The 19,286-nt window shown below is 41.7% G+C and overlaps 2 long non-coding RNA genes across 2 annotated transcripts; both read right to left on the reverse strand.

Moving 5' to 3' along the window:
• Positions 1–516: 516 nt before the first annotated feature.
• Positions 517–5,848, reverse strand: LOC141567177 (uncharacterized). The gene is made up of 3 exons (XR_012489623.1): positions 5,818–5,848; positions 898–956; positions 517–773 (listed from the first exon to the last, which is right to left on the reverse strand). It is a non-coding gene; the product is annotated as an uncharacterized LOC141567177 (long non-coding RNA).
• A 598-nt stretch (positions 5,849–6,446) lies between these two features.
• LOC141567180 (uncharacterized) lies at positions 6,447–9,136 on the reverse strand. The gene is made up of 3 exons (XR_012489629.1): positions 8,992–9,136; positions 7,145–7,274; positions 6,447–6,794 (listed from the first exon to the last, which is right to left on the reverse strand). It is a non-coding gene; the product is annotated as an uncharacterized LOC141567180 (long non-coding RNA).
• Between the last annotated feature and the right edge of the window lie 10,150 nt (positions 9,137–19,286).

Genomic DNA, 19,286 nt, shown 5'->3' on the forward strand with positions numbered 1-19,286 from the left:
CTCTGTGAAAGATCCTCTCTGAGAGGATGAAAAGACAAGCTACAGACTAGGACAAAATATTTGCAGACCACGTAGCCAATAAAGGACTCATATCTAGAATATACAAACAACTCTCAAAAGTAAACAGTAAAAAACAAAGCATCCAATTAGAAAATGGGAAAAATGCATGAATAAATATTTTGTTGAAGAGGATATAGGGAAGGAAAATGAGCACATGAACAGATGTTCAATATCACTGGCCATTAGGCAAATTAAGACTATCTTGAGATAGCAGAACACCTAGCAGAACAGCTGAAATAAAAAGAGGTAGTGAAACTAAATGCTGGTGAGGATGCAGAGAAACTGGACCCCTCATCTGTTGCTGATGGGAATGTGAAATGGTACAACCACTTTGGAAATAGTTTGGGTTTCTTAAAAATTAAACTTATAGAATACAGCCTGACAATTGTGCCACTGGACATTTATCCTTGAGAAATGAAAATTTATGTCTTCACAAAAACACTTACATGGTTGTTCAAAGCAGCTTTATTTAGACTAGCCTAAAACTAGAACAGCCCAGATGTCCTCCAATAGGTAAAGGGTTAAACAAACTGTGGTGTGTCCATACCAGGGATACAACTCAGTAATGAAAATGAACAAACCATTGATAAATGCACCCACCTGGATAGAGCTCAAGGAGCAGGAGCTGGGGGCCATATGTCAAGCCGTCCCCACGGAGCACATCTCTGCCCCTCTCCCGCTTGTGTTTCAGGTTGGCTTGACTCCACTTACCACTGCAAGGACAGGATAGGACTCAGGCCTGGCATTGCACCCTCCTCATGCCAGTCAGTGGTTCAGGCCTGACCCCCTGACCTGATTCAGGCCAAAGACAGTTGCTGGATGAGAGCTGTGGCTCACCTTTCTCCTGGCACTGCTGGCTGGTGTCTTGCTACCACATAGCGTGTGACCTAGAAGAGCTGGAAAGAAACCATACTGATGACATTGTCTGAGCCTCTGAAACAGTCCCTGCATGAAAGCCAAACTAACCCTAGACCCATCACTATGGGAGCCAATAAATCATGTCTCCTATTAAAAGAATAAGCAAATTATAAAGAGTCCCTGAAACACTTCACTTGGCAGCAGACAATGAAAATGCCTCTGAATGAGAGTTGCCGAACTCCCAAACTCTAAAGGAAGGGGGTTATGTTAGAGAAACATTACCACAGTTTGCCATGTATAATGTGCTCCCATATATAATGTGCACCCACGTTTTTGGCCCAAACTTTCAAGAAAAAGAATCTTTCATTTTAGTTTTTTAATTCAAAATTCCCCCCCACACACACACTTTCTTCTGCCTCCCCATGTCCAGTTCAAGCCATTGTTTCTCAGTCTAGTTGTGTAGGACACAGCTCCCTGGCCCATGCTGGTATTATGAGCCTTGCGCTCCCCTGGCTGAGGCAGTGTCACTGGTCAGCTGCTCACAGCAGCTCACAGCAGCTCTCGTTGGCTGCTGGCCACTCACGCTGCCCACCGACTGCTCTTAGTGGCACACGGCAGCACACAGCAGCTCACTGCCGGCCACTCACTGTGGGGACAGAGTCCCAGAGAGCAGTTTCCAGGCTCTTGACCTCGCGTGGAAAGGTGCTGGCTTGGGTAGTAGATGGTCATCAGCTGTGACTGGTTGGCCATCGGCTGTAACCATCTAGCCAATTAGCCACTGATGTAACTGCCGTGGCTGTGTTGGTTGGTTGGTTGGTTGGTTGGTTGATTGGCAGAGAAGTGGAGGGCGGATTGCGCATCGTGTGGATCCTACTTCCTGTGTCTCGTCTGGCTGCCAGCGAGACTGGGGTGCAGGAAGACCCCTTGTTGGGGTACTGGCGGATGTTTGCTTTTGTATCTCCAACCCAGCTGCCAGTGAGAATACAGTGGTTATGTCTCTCCTATCTATGGCTCCGTCGGTGTTCTTTTTGGCCTCACATATCCTGCGTTCTTATGTGGGGAGCCGGACCAGAGACCCTGCATGACACTCATGCTGGCTGTCAGCCACTCACTTTGGCCACTGGCCACTCTTGGCGGCACATGGTAGCCCACGGCATCACACAGCAGCCGGCACTCATGCCAACCTCCAGCTGCTCTTGGCAGTCCAGCTCCAGGGAGAGCTGTTGTTCACAATCTAAGCTGTAGAGGGCACAGCTCACTGACCCATGTGGGAGGGAGCAGGCTCCAAGTGCCTGAGTCACGGGGCCGGCCCCCAAATTTTCATTTGTTAACATTTAGGTATACTTGTTTTTTGTATTATAAAGGTATATTATGGTACAAGAAATTTTATGTAACAAATAATTATGAAACACAAGAACAGATACAAGGTACAATTTTATGTACCAGTAACAAATTTATGATATTTACACATCATAGAAGGCCAAGAACTCTCCATCGTTGCAAGTTCATCGTTAAGTTCAACACAACCGATGATCATATTCCAGGGCATTATTTTGCATACAAATATCATTATTGATTTCTAGTTACACTTTTAACTCACAAGCATAAATAAAAGAATTAAAAACATTTATTTAGATATGGAATTAGTACTACCCATGTATAATGCGCATCCTTACTTTTCCCTCACAAATTTGGGCCAAACTATGTGCATTATACATGGCAACATATGGGTATTCTGTGTTACCTAAGCCCCATCTTCCATCCTCACAAAAATAGAAGATCTCTAAAAGCAGCAGAAGATTTTTGCAGGCGTTATTGCCCATTTTTGTGACCCTCTTTTGTGTCAATCTCATTAAGGAATAACTTTCTAGTTCCATCAGTGGAGCAATAATTGCAATAATCAGATTCTTTTTCTGATGATGAGAAAGACTTGAAAAATACAGGTAACACACAACCAATGTGTAATGCTCCCTCCCTTCCCTAGAGATGGGGGGTGGGGGGGGTGGGTAGGTGAGTGAGGGTCCCCAGCCCAAGAGAGCCCCCAGTTCCTCACACTCTGAACAGAGTTCACTGGAGAGGTGACATGAATGTTGTTTTAGCAGCTTCAAGGAAACCGGTCTTTTGTTGTTGGCTCAGCGTTTCTGTTGGCAGCATTAAAGAGTAGTAAGTACAGAGGCCTGGCTGTGGTTCCTGTCTGTCTGAGCATCTGGCTGCTTTGCCTTCCCTTTAACAGGTCACCTGTATGTCCTGGCTCTTAACAAGAAAAGTGAGAACCTGAGGACATGGGGCTGGAATAATGCACAAGTAACCCACCAATCATTTGACTATTGTATGATAAAAACTATATTAGCCAACTTTGTAATTAAGGCCCATAGACTTTAAATACTTTAGCAGAAAATTTATGACCAAATTCTCATGAAAAAGTCACACTTTTTGTGAGGTATTTCAATAACCTTGACAGGAAGAGGGAACTGCCCCAAGGTATCCTAACACATTTCAAATAATTATAAAGAAAGTGATTTAAAACAAAAAAATATGACATGAATTCCTTTATTACATATGAGAGGTGCCATCGACTGAATGTTTGTGTGTCCACACCCCCCATTTCTATGTTGAAACCTACCCTCAATTTGATGATTTTTGAGGGAGGGGACTTTAGGAGGTGATTAAGTCATGGGATGGAGCTCTCATGATGGAATTAGTGCTTGTATAAAAGAGACCTCAGAGAGCTCTCTTGCCCTTTTGCCATGAATGGATGCAGGGAGAAGGTGGCCATCTGCGTATGAACCAGGAAGAAGGGCCTCACCATGCAGAATCTGCTGGTGTCTTGATCTTGCACTTCTTAGCCTCCAGATCTGTGAGATATAATTTTCTGCTGTTTATAAACCACTCAGTCTCTGATATTCTGTTATAGCAGCCTTAATGGAGCAAGACAAGTGGTAGGACTGAAGACATGATTCAGCATCTACTTAATCAATTCATTATTTCATTCAATTGAAGGGGTTTTCTTTCTTTTATTGGGGAACAGTGTGTTTTTCCAGGACCCATGAGCTCCAAGTGAAGTCGTTGTTTTCAATCTAGGTGTGGAGGGCACAGCTCACTGACCCATGTGGGAATTGAAGCAGCGACCTTGGTGTTATAAGCACTGTGCTCCAACCAACTGAGCCAACCAGCCACCTCAAGCCTTTTTTTTTAAAGTTGTAAAAACTGGTACTTTATTTAGTTTATTTTTTGTAATAGTGATATTGGTTTTAACATCACTACCATCTTTCAAGGTTGAACTCAATTTTTACTCTACTTCACATCTATTCTAATAATCAAATTAATATAGCCATCTTATTCTCTAAACTCCAACAGCACTTCACAGTTTAGTTCCTATTATCTTATATCACTTTATATTTATTCATGTGTGTCAGTCTGCCCTCAGAATTAGATTTTTTAAAACTGTGGTTAAAAAACCCATAAAATTTGGGCCGGCCTGGTGGCTCAGGCGGTTAGAGCTCCGTGCTCCTAACTCCGAAGGCTGCTGGTTCGATTCCCACATGGGCCAGTGGGCTCTCAACCACGAGGTTGCCAGTTCAATTCCTCAAGACCCACAAGGGATGGTGTGCCCTGCCTCCTGCAACTAAGATTAAACACGGCACCTTGAGCTGAGCTGCCGCTGAGCTCCCGGATGGCTCAGTTGGTTGGAGCACGTCCTCTCAACCACAAGGTTGCCGGTTCGACTCCCGCAAGGGATGGTGGGCTCCGCCCCCTGCAACTAGCAACGGGCAACTGGACCTGGAGATGAGCTGCGCCCTCCACAACTAAGACTGAAAGAACAACAACTTGAAGCTGAACAGAACCCTCCACAACTAAGCTTGAAAGGACAACAACTTGACTTGGAGAAAAGTCCTGGAAGTGCACACTGTTCCCCAATAAAGTCCTGTTCCCCTTACCCAATAAAAAAAAATCTAAAAAATAAATAAATAAATAAACCCATAAAATTTGCCCTTTTAACTATTTTTAGGTGTATTAAATACATTCATAATGTTGTGCCATAGATCTGAAAACTTTTTCATCTTGCAGTACTGAAACTGTACCCACCCCCTCCCCCGCCCCGGGCTACCACCATTCTACTTTCTGTCTCTATGAATTTGAGTACTCTAGGTACCTCATATAAGTGGATACACACAATATTTGTCCTTTTGTGACTGGCCTATTTCACTTAGCATAATGTCCTCAAAGTTGTTGACTTAAAAATAAGGCCTTTCAAAGTGAGAAGTAACAAGTGTTTATTGAGATCGATAAGAATAACTATTTGTGAAGGACTGATTCAGGCAGAAGCCCAAATAGTGTTTTGGTTAGGAGACAAAGGCCAGGGGTATTTACAAGAAGGGGAGCGGAATAATTATATCAGTAGAAGGAACACCTTTCTATTGGTGCTGATAACGTGTAGTGAATTTAATTCTAAATGATGTTTTACGTTTTAGTCCAGTAGTCATAATGATTTTCTTGTTATCCTCGCAAATAGTTTTTTGAGGCACAAGGTTGCTTTAGTCCTAGTGTAAAGGTTATTTTGTCCTATTTTTCACATCCCACAAGTTTGAGGTATAGGATATGCAAGGCAGTTTCTCTGGGATGGCAGCAACGACTCCATTTTAAAGTGACTCTGTTTATATTATTGTTTACAAAGTTCATCCATGTTGTAGCATGTATCAGAGTTTTCTTCCATTTAAGGCTGAATAATATTCTGCATGTTTAGGAATGATTATTATTTAAAAAGATTTTTTTAAAAACGAAGTTGACATTGTATAGGAATGATTATTGACACGGATGCAGTAAAATCTTGCCTTAAAGCATTTGTTTTTCCCAGGGAACAAACCCCGTGAAGCCCCTCAGAGACTTCATCTCTCCTACCTGACTGAGAACATGGGAAGACCATCATTGGTCTGAGGAACTAGGAGGGGGAAGGAAACTCAATTAAAATACAATAAACTTCATTGTGGGAAATCAAAATTAAAAATAAACTAACAACTCTTAATTACCATTGTGGTATATAATAAGAAATATTCGTATATATTTGGTCTTTGTCACAATTTTCTGTACAGAGCTCCTAAAATGCTTGGGATGTTACAGTAGCACCTTTGTTATTTTTTGTAAGTACCTTCAGCCATACTAGAGTTTATGCACTAACAATACTCTTGGTGGGCCACTAGACAGCTTCCCAATGGCGGTTGGCTGCCGGAGGAACCCACCATGTCACTAGAGGGTTGGAACTTTCAGCCTGATCTCTGGGGAGGGTACAGGATTGGAGATCGAATTTGATCAACAATGGCTGATGATTTAATCAATTATGCCTTTGGTGGAATTTCTATAAAAACCTCTAAGCCACAGGGCTCAGAGAACTTCTTGATTGGTGGAGTTAGTGGGGGCTAGAGCACCTTGAGAACACAGAAGCTCCTCCCCTGTGCATCTCTTCTATTTGGCTATTCCTGAGTTGTATTCTTTATAATAAACCAGTAAACATAAGAAGCGTTTTCCTGAGTTTTGTGAGTCAAGTGGATTATTGAACCCGAGGAGGGGGTTGTGGGACCCTCCTATGTATAGATGGTCCACAAGGTGTGTGCCCCACGCCCCAGGACTTGCACTTGGTATGTGAAGTGGAGGTGGTCTTGTGGAACTGAATGCTTACACTTGGGTCTGATGCTGACTCTGGTCCATTAGTATCAGACGTGAATTGTTGGACACTCACTTGGTGTCAGAATCTGAGAGTTGGTGCCAAAACCACAATACAGGCAGGCCCGTTCTCTGGCTCTGAAAGGAGACATCTGTGGGAAAGGAGATGGGCAGGCAGGCCTGCTCAGTGTATCTGGTGCCTGTCAGGTGCTCAGTACCTGAAGAAGAAATGTTTATTTAAAATAAGTATTGCCGAAATGCCTACAACATGGGGGCATTAGAGTATTCTAGTAAAGTTATGGGACGTTTACCAAAGATTCTGATTTGAAATCATTATCTGTGCTCTTCACATTGAAGTTAGTCCCACATGACAGGAAAACCTAGGCTTAGCAATCTCATTCTGAGTCTGTACAATATAAAAATCTGCATTTTTTATAAATGCCGTTTCCTCAATTATTTGCAACCCTGTCCAAATCAGACACAAAAGTCCTCATGCAAGCTTGTGTAAAGATAAACGCATTAGCTAGAGAGAGGGTGGATGAGTGGGAGGACGGTGAGGAAGACAAACCTCGCTCAAAGGACGCTGTTGCAGCTTGATGGCTGGGGCAGTGGTTTCCCAGCTAGAGGAAGAGTGTCATCAAGGGAACACGTGGTCAACACAGGAAGCTTTCCACCTTAGGCCTCCTCTTCAGTGTCTTCTGGACAGGATATGAAATCTCAGTCATATTTTCCAAGGTGTTCTAAAGCCACCAAAGTCTGAGAAACAGTGGCTTCTGCTATTGATTGAATTGTGTCCCTCCCAAATTCATTTGTTGAAGACCTATCCCCACTGAGACTATATATGAAGATAAGATCTTTAGGAGATGATTAAGGGTGAAAGATCATAAGGGTGGGGCCCTAATCCTGTGGGACTGTGACCTTATAAAAAGAGAAAGAGAGAGGGCTCTTTCTCCCTTCAGTGTGAGAACACACCCAGAGGGCTTGTCTACAGACCAGAAAGGAAAGGAGCTCTCCCCAGGAACCCTTGATCTGGAACTTGCAGCCCCCGGAACTGGGAGAAATTTCTATTGTTTAAGTCACTTGATTTTTGTGGTACTTTGCTATGTATAGCAGGCTGATTAGGCTAAGACAGCTTCAGAGATAAAGAAAAAATAACCAGTCCATTGTTAGCTACAGAGAAGAGACCCTCATTCCAGACATCCAATCTATGGTGTGAAAAGTCAGGTATGTGATTATCCTTGGGATGAAGGCTGGGATCAATGGCTGGGAGGAGGCATAAAGGAGCTTCTGAAACACTGGGAATGTTCTGTTTTTTGGTCAGTGTGATTACACAGATGTGTTCATGTGAAACTCCATTGGGCTGTATACTTAGGATTTGTGTACTTATCTGTACATGCTTGCAATTTAAAAAATAAGTGAAAATATTCAAATAAAAAGTTCAAAGGTGATTACCTCTTAGAACTGTGAGAATTAAGAGATCATATACATAAGTGTAAATGATGGAGAAACTGACCTAAAATGGTGGCCCAAGAGGAGAGAGAAGTCCCCAGCCTAAGCCCCAGCCCACTTCCGCATAAGCCCCTCCAAGCCACACCCCGACCCAATCATCAGACGACACCTACCCCTTCCCCAACTCCAGGAAGTCCCCAACCCATAAAAACCTGCTCAAAACCTTGCTCGGGGCTCAGTCTTTGGGAAGGATCCCGCTGAGCCCGCAGGAGTAATAAAGCTGACTCTCCTAACTCTCTGAGTGGCGCTTGGGTTCTTTCCGGTCCTGGTATCCGTAACATAAACAATAACATAAACGGAGCCACTTTAAAATGGAGCCAGAGCTGCCATCCCAGAGGAACTGCCTTGTATATCTTGTACCTTACACTTTGGAATATTAAAACGGAACAATAACCTTTGGACTGGTTCTAAAGAAATCTTGTGTCTCCAAAAAACTGTTTGTAAAGATACCAAGAAAGCAGATATTATGACTACTGGACTGAAAATTAAAACAGTGTTTAGAATTAACACCTCTATGTTATCTTATCTGCACCAATAGATAACTCTTCTCATAAATACCCCTGGCCTCTGTCTCCTCATCGGAACACTATCTGGGCTTCTGTCTGAGTCAGTGCTTCCCAATAGCTACCATAGATCTCAGATAAACGCATGTTGCTCCTCACTTTGGAAGGCCTTTTATTTTCAAGTTATCATAAGGCGCCCAATGGTTCTTAGCAACTGGACACACTTGTTGGAGTTATTTGCCAATTCTCCTCTGTTCATTAGATTTAAGGCCACGTGAACGTACAAATGACCAAGCTGGGAGAGGAGGGAACCATCAGTCCACAGCAGAGTCGAATGGCGCCAGGAAAGAAGCACACTCGTGTGACGTGTGTGTTTAGGCCCCTCCAGTCACTGAGCACTCACCTCTCTGAGCCTCAGCTTTCTTCTCAGCATCCAACAGGTCAGTTGCCAATATTAAACAACATGGGCAGCCTGTACACATAGTAGAATTCAGTAAGTGTAAGCATGATGGTGATGAAGGGAAGACGTGTTGTGGCACAGCCCCAACTTCCTGCAGTCTGGGTCACGAACATGCAGGCCGAATCTGCGGGCAGCTTTAATACAAACTACAATGGCCACTGATGCCTATGCGTTGATTGGCTGGAGCTTCCAATATTGCTCTAGAAAGTTAAACTTTCCAAGAAAGGCTGTTTACAATTTACCTTCAAGGAAATCATTTGCAGTTCCAGCTGCCACGCCTCCACATTAAGCTTATTGCTGGTGATCTCTGTGTCAAGACTGGTGCTAAATACAGCCTTCCCAGTGATCGTAAAAAATTAAGCTAATGGCAATTTTATGTTTTATGGAAGCTTTTCCTGTCTAGTAACTGCCAACAAGAGCCAGTCCTGGTCTCTTCTGCCTACGTCTCAACCTGGACATTTTAGGAAACTCAGCAGGAAATTATATCAGTGCAGATTAAAATGCCTCTTGGGTGTACTGTGAATTCTAGGAGGTAAAGCCATCCAACTAAGTGCCTAGAAACATGGTTTAAGTGTATATTGACACGCACAGTAATAACTTCCACAACTGCTATGAGGCAGACATGACTGCAGGCATATACCCCCAGGTTTCTTCAACGACAACAACTTGCACATTTACTTCACCACCACAGGTGAGGAGGACTGTTATCTCCCACTCCCCGCTTCTCTCGCATGTTCCCTTGGCCCTGCAAGGGCTAAAAGGCCACACATCATCGTTTTCTACATATGCAAGGTCCATATGATACACTGATAGACACATACATCAAAGATCAACAGTGGGTTAGGAGATCTAAGCTGATGGCAGACAGATGTGCTATGGAGGAAGTGACATCTGAGCACCTGGATTCTGCTTGCGAATCTGCTCTTGGAATGTTGGAGGCCAATGGGCTGGTGACCCCAAGAAACTGTGCCTCCTGATCAAAGTGGGGAGAGAAAGGCACTCAGAAGAAGTGGCATCTGCTGCTGTACACTGCTCAGTTCAGAATAAATGTTCCAGAATGTTCTGGGAAGAAAACTTGCTTGGTTGACTTCAAGGCCCATGCTAACTTACATAAGCGAACTTAGTGTTTAAAAAAGAGGGCAAATTAGGAGCTTAGTATTTTTTTTTTAAATAAAAATGCCTTTGAAAAGGCGTTAGTAAATGTTTGCTTACATGATGGTAAAAGAAAGGGAAATGATAAAATTATTAGGAAAACAAAGCTAAAGAGAAAATTTTGCACTGGGAAAAATATTTACAGCATTCTTAATAGTCAAAAGGTTAATGTACAGAATCATTATAGAGTAATTGCTAATTAATAAGAAAAAGTAAAAAAAACTAAAAGAGGGGCAGCCGGATGGCTCAGTTGTTTAGAGTGCGGGCTCTCAACAAAGTTGCCGGTTCAATTCCCCCATGGGATGGTGGGCTGCGCCCCCTGCAACTAAGATTGAAAACGGCGACTGGACTTGGAGCTGAGCTGTGCCTCCGCAACTAAGATTGTAGGACAATGACTTGGAGTTGATGGGCCCCAGAGAAACACTGTTCTCCAATATTCACCAATTAAAAAAAAAAAAAAACTAAAAGAAAAATTGGCTATAATATGAACAGCAATGCATATCATAAGTAATACAAATGGCTAATAAACATATACTAAAATGACAATCCTACTGGCAACTAGGAAAATGTAAATTAGGACAATTTTCTATCATTAAACTAGTAAAATGTAAAACTATTGACACTTTCCAGTGTAAGGGAGTATGGAGAAGCGTGCAATGGTGGGAAAGTGATTGGCAATACCTATCAAACCCAACCTCAGCCCTGTTTTTATTAGTACATACAAGCCGTGATCTATTTCTGTGCGTACGTGTATTTCTCTGTATTCTTATCGATGTGCATGCCACAGCCTGGAAACAAGGCTGGAAGGATACACAGCAACGTCAGCAGTTTCCTCAGCAGAGAGGCCTTTTGTCACAGCTCCATTTCCAGGCACATGTGCACAAAATGCAAATACAAGGATGGGCAGCATTTTTATGATGCAAAAAGGAATTTTTTACCACCTAATTTAATAATTAGGGAAGATGAGTCCAGAATTCACTATGGTGCATTCATATAAGGAAATTCACATGGCTGGGAAAAGAGCCTGGCTGGGCTCGACATCCAACAAGAAACGTTCCACGAAAATGTGAAGTGAGAAATGGGCCCTACTCAGCCTATTTCATTCATGCAAAAGCACTGTGATATGTCTGTGTATGCTTATCTACGTATCTGCATGTCACTCTATGGAAAAAAACTGGGAAGGATACACACAATTGTTAACAGTGGTTTCCTCTGGAGAGAGGACAGAGGTGTGGCAGGGCCGGGGACAGGAAATAGCTCTTGTTTTCTTTCTTTCCTGTGACTTGCCTGAAAGGTAGAGGGGACAAATGTGGATTCCCCATGGGGGTGGGGTGGGGTGCATGGTAGGGGTGGGAGGGAGCCCACTCTTACTGGACCTATGAGTCAGTGCTGATTTGAAAGTTTTCTACCCCTTAAATAAGAATAAAATTAAACATTACATGTATAAATTAATACATACAAATTAAATATCTAAAACTGATACTAATTTTTATTAAAATCAGGGAATAGAAATATTTATAAAAGGAGAGAAGGAAACCCAAATTTTAAGTATCAGTCTTGGTAACCATAACCACACATATGGTTTCTATTATAGAAAGAAATGTAACCCAAGAGGACATTATCCAGTCCAAAAGTTTCATTTTACAGACAAGGAAATAGAGGCCCCCAAAAGTGGAGTGACCTGCCCATAGTACAGAAGTGCTGCTAGCTACGTCACGAGCACCATCAAAGTCTCAGAACAACCAGGCCACACTTATTCCAATGTATCGGAAGCTTTCCTAAAAAGCAGAGTCTTCTATCCAAACACTAACCATCCTGACCATGTTAAACTTTCGTGATCAGACATTAAAGGGACATGGCTGCATTTTGAGATTACATCCTCCAAGTTAACTACGAAGTCCCAAATCATGGACAGTGGGACAAGGAAGGAAAGCTCAGGTGCTCTGTACAGGAACATAGAGTGCATTCATTCCTTTCTACGCTGTCTGTAAAGCTGTACATCCTAGGGTGTCAGTGGGGAGGGTTTTTCAGGTCACTTCTGAACCTAACCCTGGACATTGCAATGGAGGAAAATTAATTTTCCTTCTATACTTCTAAGTTCTGGCTGGTCCAATAATTAAATTGACATGAGACAGATTAACAGGAGAAAATAGCCAAATTTATTATGTATGTACATGTGGGGGTTTCATAAGAGAATGGGCCTGAGGACACATCTGGCAGTAGAGGCTCAGATGCTATCTTGAGTTAAGGAGAAGGGGATGGGTTGTGTGGCTTGGGACTTGAGAGGGCAGGAAAGCAGTTCCCAAGGACGAGGAAAAGCACATTTGGTCCATAAATGTTTGCTGGGCCACCTTTAACAATGGGACACAGAGAGGACTTTGGTCAAATGGGCCTTGCTAGTTTCCTCCCTGTCTTTCACACTAGTTCATATGAAACTGGTTATCTATGATGAGAGCTCTCTTCCTGGAGCAGGTCCTCTATCTAAATTCCTTTCAGGCAGTTAGGGGGATGGTCAAATGTTCTTCCTGAGTCTTTTGTTTCTGAAAATCAATATCCCAAAAAAGACACCTTGTGGGGCAGCAACCTGATGCTAGCTAAGCATGCTCAGGCTCTCGTGTCAGCCCTTGGAAAATGTTTCTTTAAGAAGGAGAGGGAGACCTAGGGGAAAGGGTGGGTAAGCACTGAATAAACTTAATAGAATTTAGGCTCAAATTAATCTGTTATTCCCCAAAGCAAAACTTTAACTATCTCTTACTAACAAGAGGCCGATTTCGTTTTTTCTTATGCAACCACTGTCAAAAGCCGAAAATGAGAATAACAAGCTTGTTGAAACCTTTAAAAAAACAAATCTGAACAAAATAACTGTTTGTTGTCTGTATACTTTTACAGAGGTATAATTCATAGAACACAAAATTCACTCTTTTAAAGTGTATAGTTCAGTGGTTATTATTATATTCAGCATTATACAACTATCACCACAATTGATTTTAGAACATTTTCAAAACCCCAGTAAGAAACCCATGCCCTTCAGTGGCCACTTCTCATCCTGTCTTCCTCCAGGCCCAGGTAACCAATAAGCTACTTTCTGTCTCCATGGATTTGCTTCTCTGGACAGTTCATATGAATGAAATTACACAATATATGCACTCTTTGTGATCAGTTTCTTTCACTTAGCATAATGTTTTCAAGGTCCTTCAATGTTATAACATGTATCAGCGTTGTTGGAAATGGGTTCTTGGTATCGTCACAGGAAAGAATTCAAGGACACACTGAATAAGCCAAGCAAGCACAGAATTTTATTGAAAGAGGATAGTATACTCCCAAGGTGGTGGAGTGGGCAGGCCTGGAGAAGAGCAACTGCCCTAAAGAACAAAGAGGATTAGGAATTTATTATTTCTAAAATGAGGGTGCGAAATATTCAAGATTTAGGGGTGGCATCACAGGCATTCCCAGAATGGGTCCTTGCTGACCGCTCCTTCCTGTTGGAAGGAGGGATTTTTATCCTTATTTGGCCCTTGTAGGAACTATGATGGCAACACAGGGTGGTGGTGGTGATTTTCCCTAACCACAAAGCTTATAATAGTAAAACCCATTATAATTAGCTAAAGGTCACCTGAGGGGCAAGATGGTATGCTGGATGTGCTCTTGGCCACCAAAATCTAGTTCTGGCCAATCTGTTTGCTGTATTTTTTAAGAATGACCTTATTTCCTCCTTTGTTTTCCTGCACTTCCACCTTCCCTTCCTCCCCCTCTCTCCAATGTTCTTTCTGCCTACAGTAACATCAGTACTTCATTTCTTTTTATGGTTGAATGATAATCCATTGTATGAGTGTACTGAATTATATTTACCCATTCATCAGTTGATGAACATTTGAATTGTTTCCATTTTTTATGTATTATAAAAAATGCAGCTATGAATATTTGTGTCCCCAAATGGGGCCCAGGTTGCCTGGACCCAATTCTGACGTGTGTGTGGAAGCTTCCCCCCACCAACAAGCAATTCTGAGATGCCAGTAGGGGGCTGGGAGTAAAATCTTTTATGCCCAGCCCATAAATTAAGTCTTATTCATAGACATAACAAGTTAATGAGAATGGGCAATTTTCCCAGAGGTTCTAACTGCTATATGCATAGCATTCCCCTATCAGTAAGGGTACCCTACTTCAAATGGCAAAAATCCACTTTGGCTGTTTTAAGGAGAGGAAGAATTTATGGAAAGACAGACTTCTTTGGAGAGCTAGTGAAGCAGCTTGGCTCCTGGGCTGTGCAGGGAGAACCACAGTCAAAATTGTACTTCAGCACAGGTTCTGTGACAATAACAAGGTTGCCGCTAATGCGGATGAGACCCCAAAGCTCAGCCCATGGCACAGTGCTGCTGGCATTCATGCCCCAGAAAAAGGGAGTCTTCTTACAATCCCTAGAGACATAAGATTCTCTACTTTTCCTGACCCTTTGCATCTCGGTGATATACTTCAAGTCCAGGGAAGATAGATCTGACTGGCTTGATCCAACTCATGTGCCATGGTTGACCCTTCCAGAGTTTGATCATATCCAGTCTTCCTTTTCTGCTAGGGATGTGAGAAATTATGCTTTCTTATCCCCTTGCAGTTAGGACAGGGCAATTATTTGTGAGTCTGGCAAAAGTGCTGTGACTCCAAGTGACAAGTCTTACTTCTAGGCTAAAGCATTTCATTGCCTGTGTGAACCCCTCCAGCAATCTATTCCTCTGGGTGTTAACAGTGAGGGCAGGTATTCCCAGTGTCACAGATACAAGATGGTCAACCTTTGTCAGTCTGGCTCATGAGGTGACGGTGGAACAGCGCCCTCGGAAATCAGTGTTACATATGTAACATAAGCAAGGAATAACTTCTGCTGTTGAGCCACTAAAATTTTTGAACTGTTAGTTCCTGTAGAACAGTATAACTTAGAACCTATACTGATTACCTTAAAAATACATATAAATAACAAAATCAAAATGCCGAAGGAGGTGAAGAGGAAAGAAGATTAACATTCTTCTCACATCTAAGAGTCAATTTTATCAGAAATCAGCTATAAGAAGAAAACTGGAAAAAACAAATATGTGGAGATTAAATAACATTCTAGTAAACAACTAATGAATCAAAGAGGAAATCCAAAAATACTGTGAAACAAATGAAAGTAAAAACACAACTCCCCCAAATCAATCAATGCAGCAAAAGCAGCTGTAAGAGGGAACTTCATAGCTATACAGGTCTACCTTAAGAAACAAAACAATGCCAAATAACTTAATTTTATACCTGAAGGAACTAGAAAATAAAGAACAAAGAAAACCCAAAGTAAGTAAAAGGGAGGAAATAATGACTATCAGAGTGGAAAATGAAACAGACTTAAAAAAATAGAAAAGAGCAATGAAACTAAGAGCTAGTTCTTTGAAAGAATAAATAAAACTGAGAAACCTCTGGTCAATTGTTGAATTGAACAATCCATTAAGAAGATTATAACACCATGATAAAATAGGATTTATACCAGGGATTAAGGATGGCTCAATATCCACCAAGCAATTAATGAATCATTACAGCAAAAAAACCAAGGATAAAAATAGTATGATTGTCTCAACAAATACAGAAAATTCAACATCCATTTATGATAAAACTCTCAACAAGGTAGGTAGGGAAGGGATTTATCTCTATATGACAAAGGCCCTATATGACAAGCCCCTAGCTAACGTCATACTCAATGGTGAAAAGCTGAAAGCTTTTCCTGTAACATCAGGAACAAGACAAGGATGGTCACTCTCACTTTATTAAATATAGTATTGGAAGTCGAAACCACAGCAATCAGACAAGAAAAAGATAAAAAAGGCATCCAAATAGGAAGAAGTAAAACTGTCACTAGTTGCAGAAGACATGATACTATATATAGAAAACCCTAAAAACTCCACCAAAAATTATCAGAATTAATAAATGAACTGAATAAAGTAGCAGGATACACAATATACAGAAATCTGTCAAATTTCTATACATTAATAATGAACAATCAGAAGGAGAAATTAAGAAAACAATCCCATTTACAACTGCATCAGAAAAAATAAAATACCTAGGAATAAATTAAACCAAGGAGGTGAAAAACCCATACTCTGAAAACTGTAAGACATTTAAAAAAGAAATTGAAGAGGACACAAATAAATGGAAGGATATACCGTGCTCATGGATTGGAAAGACTAATATCGTTAAAATGTCCATACTATCCAAAGCAATCTACAGATTCAACGTAATCCCTATAAAAATACCACGACATTCTTCTCAGAACTAGAAAAAGTAATCCTAAAATTTATATGGAACCATGAAAGATCACAGATAGCCAAAGCAATCTTTAGAAAAGAACAAAGTTGGAGGCATTATGCTCTGTGATCTCAAACTATCCTACAAACCTATAATAATCAAAACAGTATGGTACTGGCATAAAAACAGACCCATAGATCATTGAACAGACTAGAGAGCCCAGAAATATATCTTCACTTACGTGGTCAAAGGAGGCAAGTATATACAATGGAAAAATGACAGTCTTTTCAACAAATGGTGCTGGGAGAAATGGACAGATACATGCAAAAAAGTAAAAAAGAAAAAAGAAAGAAACAGATACTGGACAGTAGATTAAAGGCTTAAATGTAAGACCTGAAACCATAAAACTCATAGAAGAAAACATAGGTAGTAAACTCTTTGACATCAGTCTTAGTAATATCTTTTGGACACGTCCCCTCAAGCACAAGAAACAAAAGCAAAATGAACAAATAAGATTACATCAAACTGAAAAGCTTTTGCACAGTGAAGGAAACCATTAACAAAATGAAAAGACAGCCTACTAAATGGTGGAATATATTCACAAATGAGGGGCTAACATCCAAAATATATAAGTAACTCATATAACAAAGAAATAAACAATCTGATAAAAAAAATGGGCAGAGGATGTTTCTCCAAAGAGGACATACAGATGGCCAACAGACATATAATAAGATGCTCAATATCACTAATCATCATGGAAATGCAAATCAAAACCCCAATGAGATATTACCTCATATTTTCAGAATGGTTATTATCCAAAAGTCAACAAACAACAAGTGTTGACAAGGATGTGCAGAAAAGGCAACCCTTGTTCCCTGTAGGTGGGAGTGTAAATTGGTACAATCGCTATGAAAAACAGCGCGGAGATTCCTCAAAAACTAAGAATAGAGCTGCCATATGACCCAGCAATTCTACTTTGGGGTACTTATCTAAAGAAAATGAAAACACTAATTCTAAACGACATGCACCCCTATGTTTATTGCAGCACTATTTATAATAGCAAAGATATGGAGCAACCTATGTGTCCATTGATAGATGAATGGATAAAGAATGGAGAATATTATATATATATAAAATATATATGAATATTACTCAGAAATGAGAATGATATCTTGCCATTTGTGATAACATGGAAGGACCTAGAGGGTATTATGCTAAGTGAAATAAGTCAGATGGAGAAAGACAAATATGGTATGATTTCATTTATATATGGAATCTAAAAACAAACAAAACAAAGCAAGAGGAGACTCATGAAACAGAGATCCAATTGATGGTTGCCAGAGGGGAGGGGGGTGGGGGAGAGGTGAGAAAGGTGAAGGGAGATATAGTCAGCAATGGTGTAATTGCTGTCTGGTGTAATTGGTGTCAGCAATGGTGTAAATGACTGTCGTACAGGAGACCCTGTTCACTGCGCCATTTGTCGTGCAGGGTGGCTTGTGGGGCCTCTGGTCCCACTCCCCACTCCATTAGAATACAGGATATGTCTAGGCCAAAAAGGAACACCCATGGAGCCACAAGTAGGGGAGTCATACCACTATATTGTCTCTGGCGGCCGGGCAAGTCACACGCAGTAGTAGCCACATGATCCGCAGTCCGTCATTCACTTATCTGCCTGCCAACCAACCAACCAATCAATGCAGCCCCGCAGTTACATCAGTAGCCAATTGGCTAACTGGTTACAGCTGGTGGCCAACCAATCACAGTCAATGGTCATTCACTACCCGAGCCAGCACCTCCCCATGCAAGGCCGAGAACCTGGAAACTGCTCTCCGGGACTCTGTCCCCACAGCCTTTGCCTGGTGACAGATGGTTATTAGACTTTAGTGTGTCCAATTACTCTGTTGTACACCTGAAACTAATATAATATTGTATGCTAACTATATTTAAATAAAAAATAAGGGCTGGCCTGGTGGCTCAGGTGGTTGTAGCGCCGTGCTCCTAACGTAGAAGGCCACTGGTTCACTTCCCACATAGGCCAGTGAGCTGCCCCTTCTACAGCTAAGATTGTGAACAACAGCTCTCCCTGGAGCTGGGCTGCCGAGAGCAGCCGGAGGTTGGCGTGTGCTGCGGTGGGCTGCTGTGTGCTGCTGCGGGCTACAGTGTGTTGCCATGAGTGGCCGGCCATCATGAGCGGCTGGCAGCTGGTGACAGCTGCTGTGAGCGGCCGACTGAAGTCTGGCGACTGGCTCCCTCAGCTGGGGGGGAGTGCAAGGCTCATAATACCAGCATGGGCCAGGGAGCTGTGTCTTACACAACTAGACTAAGACACAACGGCTTGAACTGGAGGTGCAGAGGAGGAAGAAAGGGGAGGGGGAAGAAACCAAAATAAAACCCTTACATATGCTGCCTACAAGAGACTCACTTCAGATTGAAAGACACACACAGACTGAAAGAGATAGAAAAAGATATTTCATGAAAATGGAAACAAAGAAACAAAAGCTGGGGTAACAATACTTATACCAGACAAAATAGACTTGAAAACAAAGGCTATAAGAAGACTGAAAGAAGGGCCCAGTAATCCCACTTCTGGGTTTATTAAAGAAACTCAAAACACTACTTTGAAAGGACATGAGCATCCATATGTTCATTACAGTATTATTTACAGTGGCCAAGATATGGAGGCAGACTGGGTGTCCATCAATTGATGAATGGGTAAAGAGTCAATACATCTCTATAATGAAATGTTACTCCACTATAAAAAGGAATAAAATGTTGTCATCTCTAACAACATAGATGGACCTAGAGGGTGTTAGGCTGAGTGCAGTATG

Source organism: Rhinolophus sinicus, linkage group LG01 (assembly GCF_036562045.2).
Source record: "Rhinolophus sinicus isolate RSC01 linkage group LG01, ASM3656204v1, whole genome shotgun sequence".
In the NCBI taxonomy this organism is placed as follows: domain Eukaryota; kingdom Metazoa; phylum Chordata; class Mammalia; order Chiroptera; family Rhinolophidae; genus Rhinolophus; species Rhinolophus sinicus.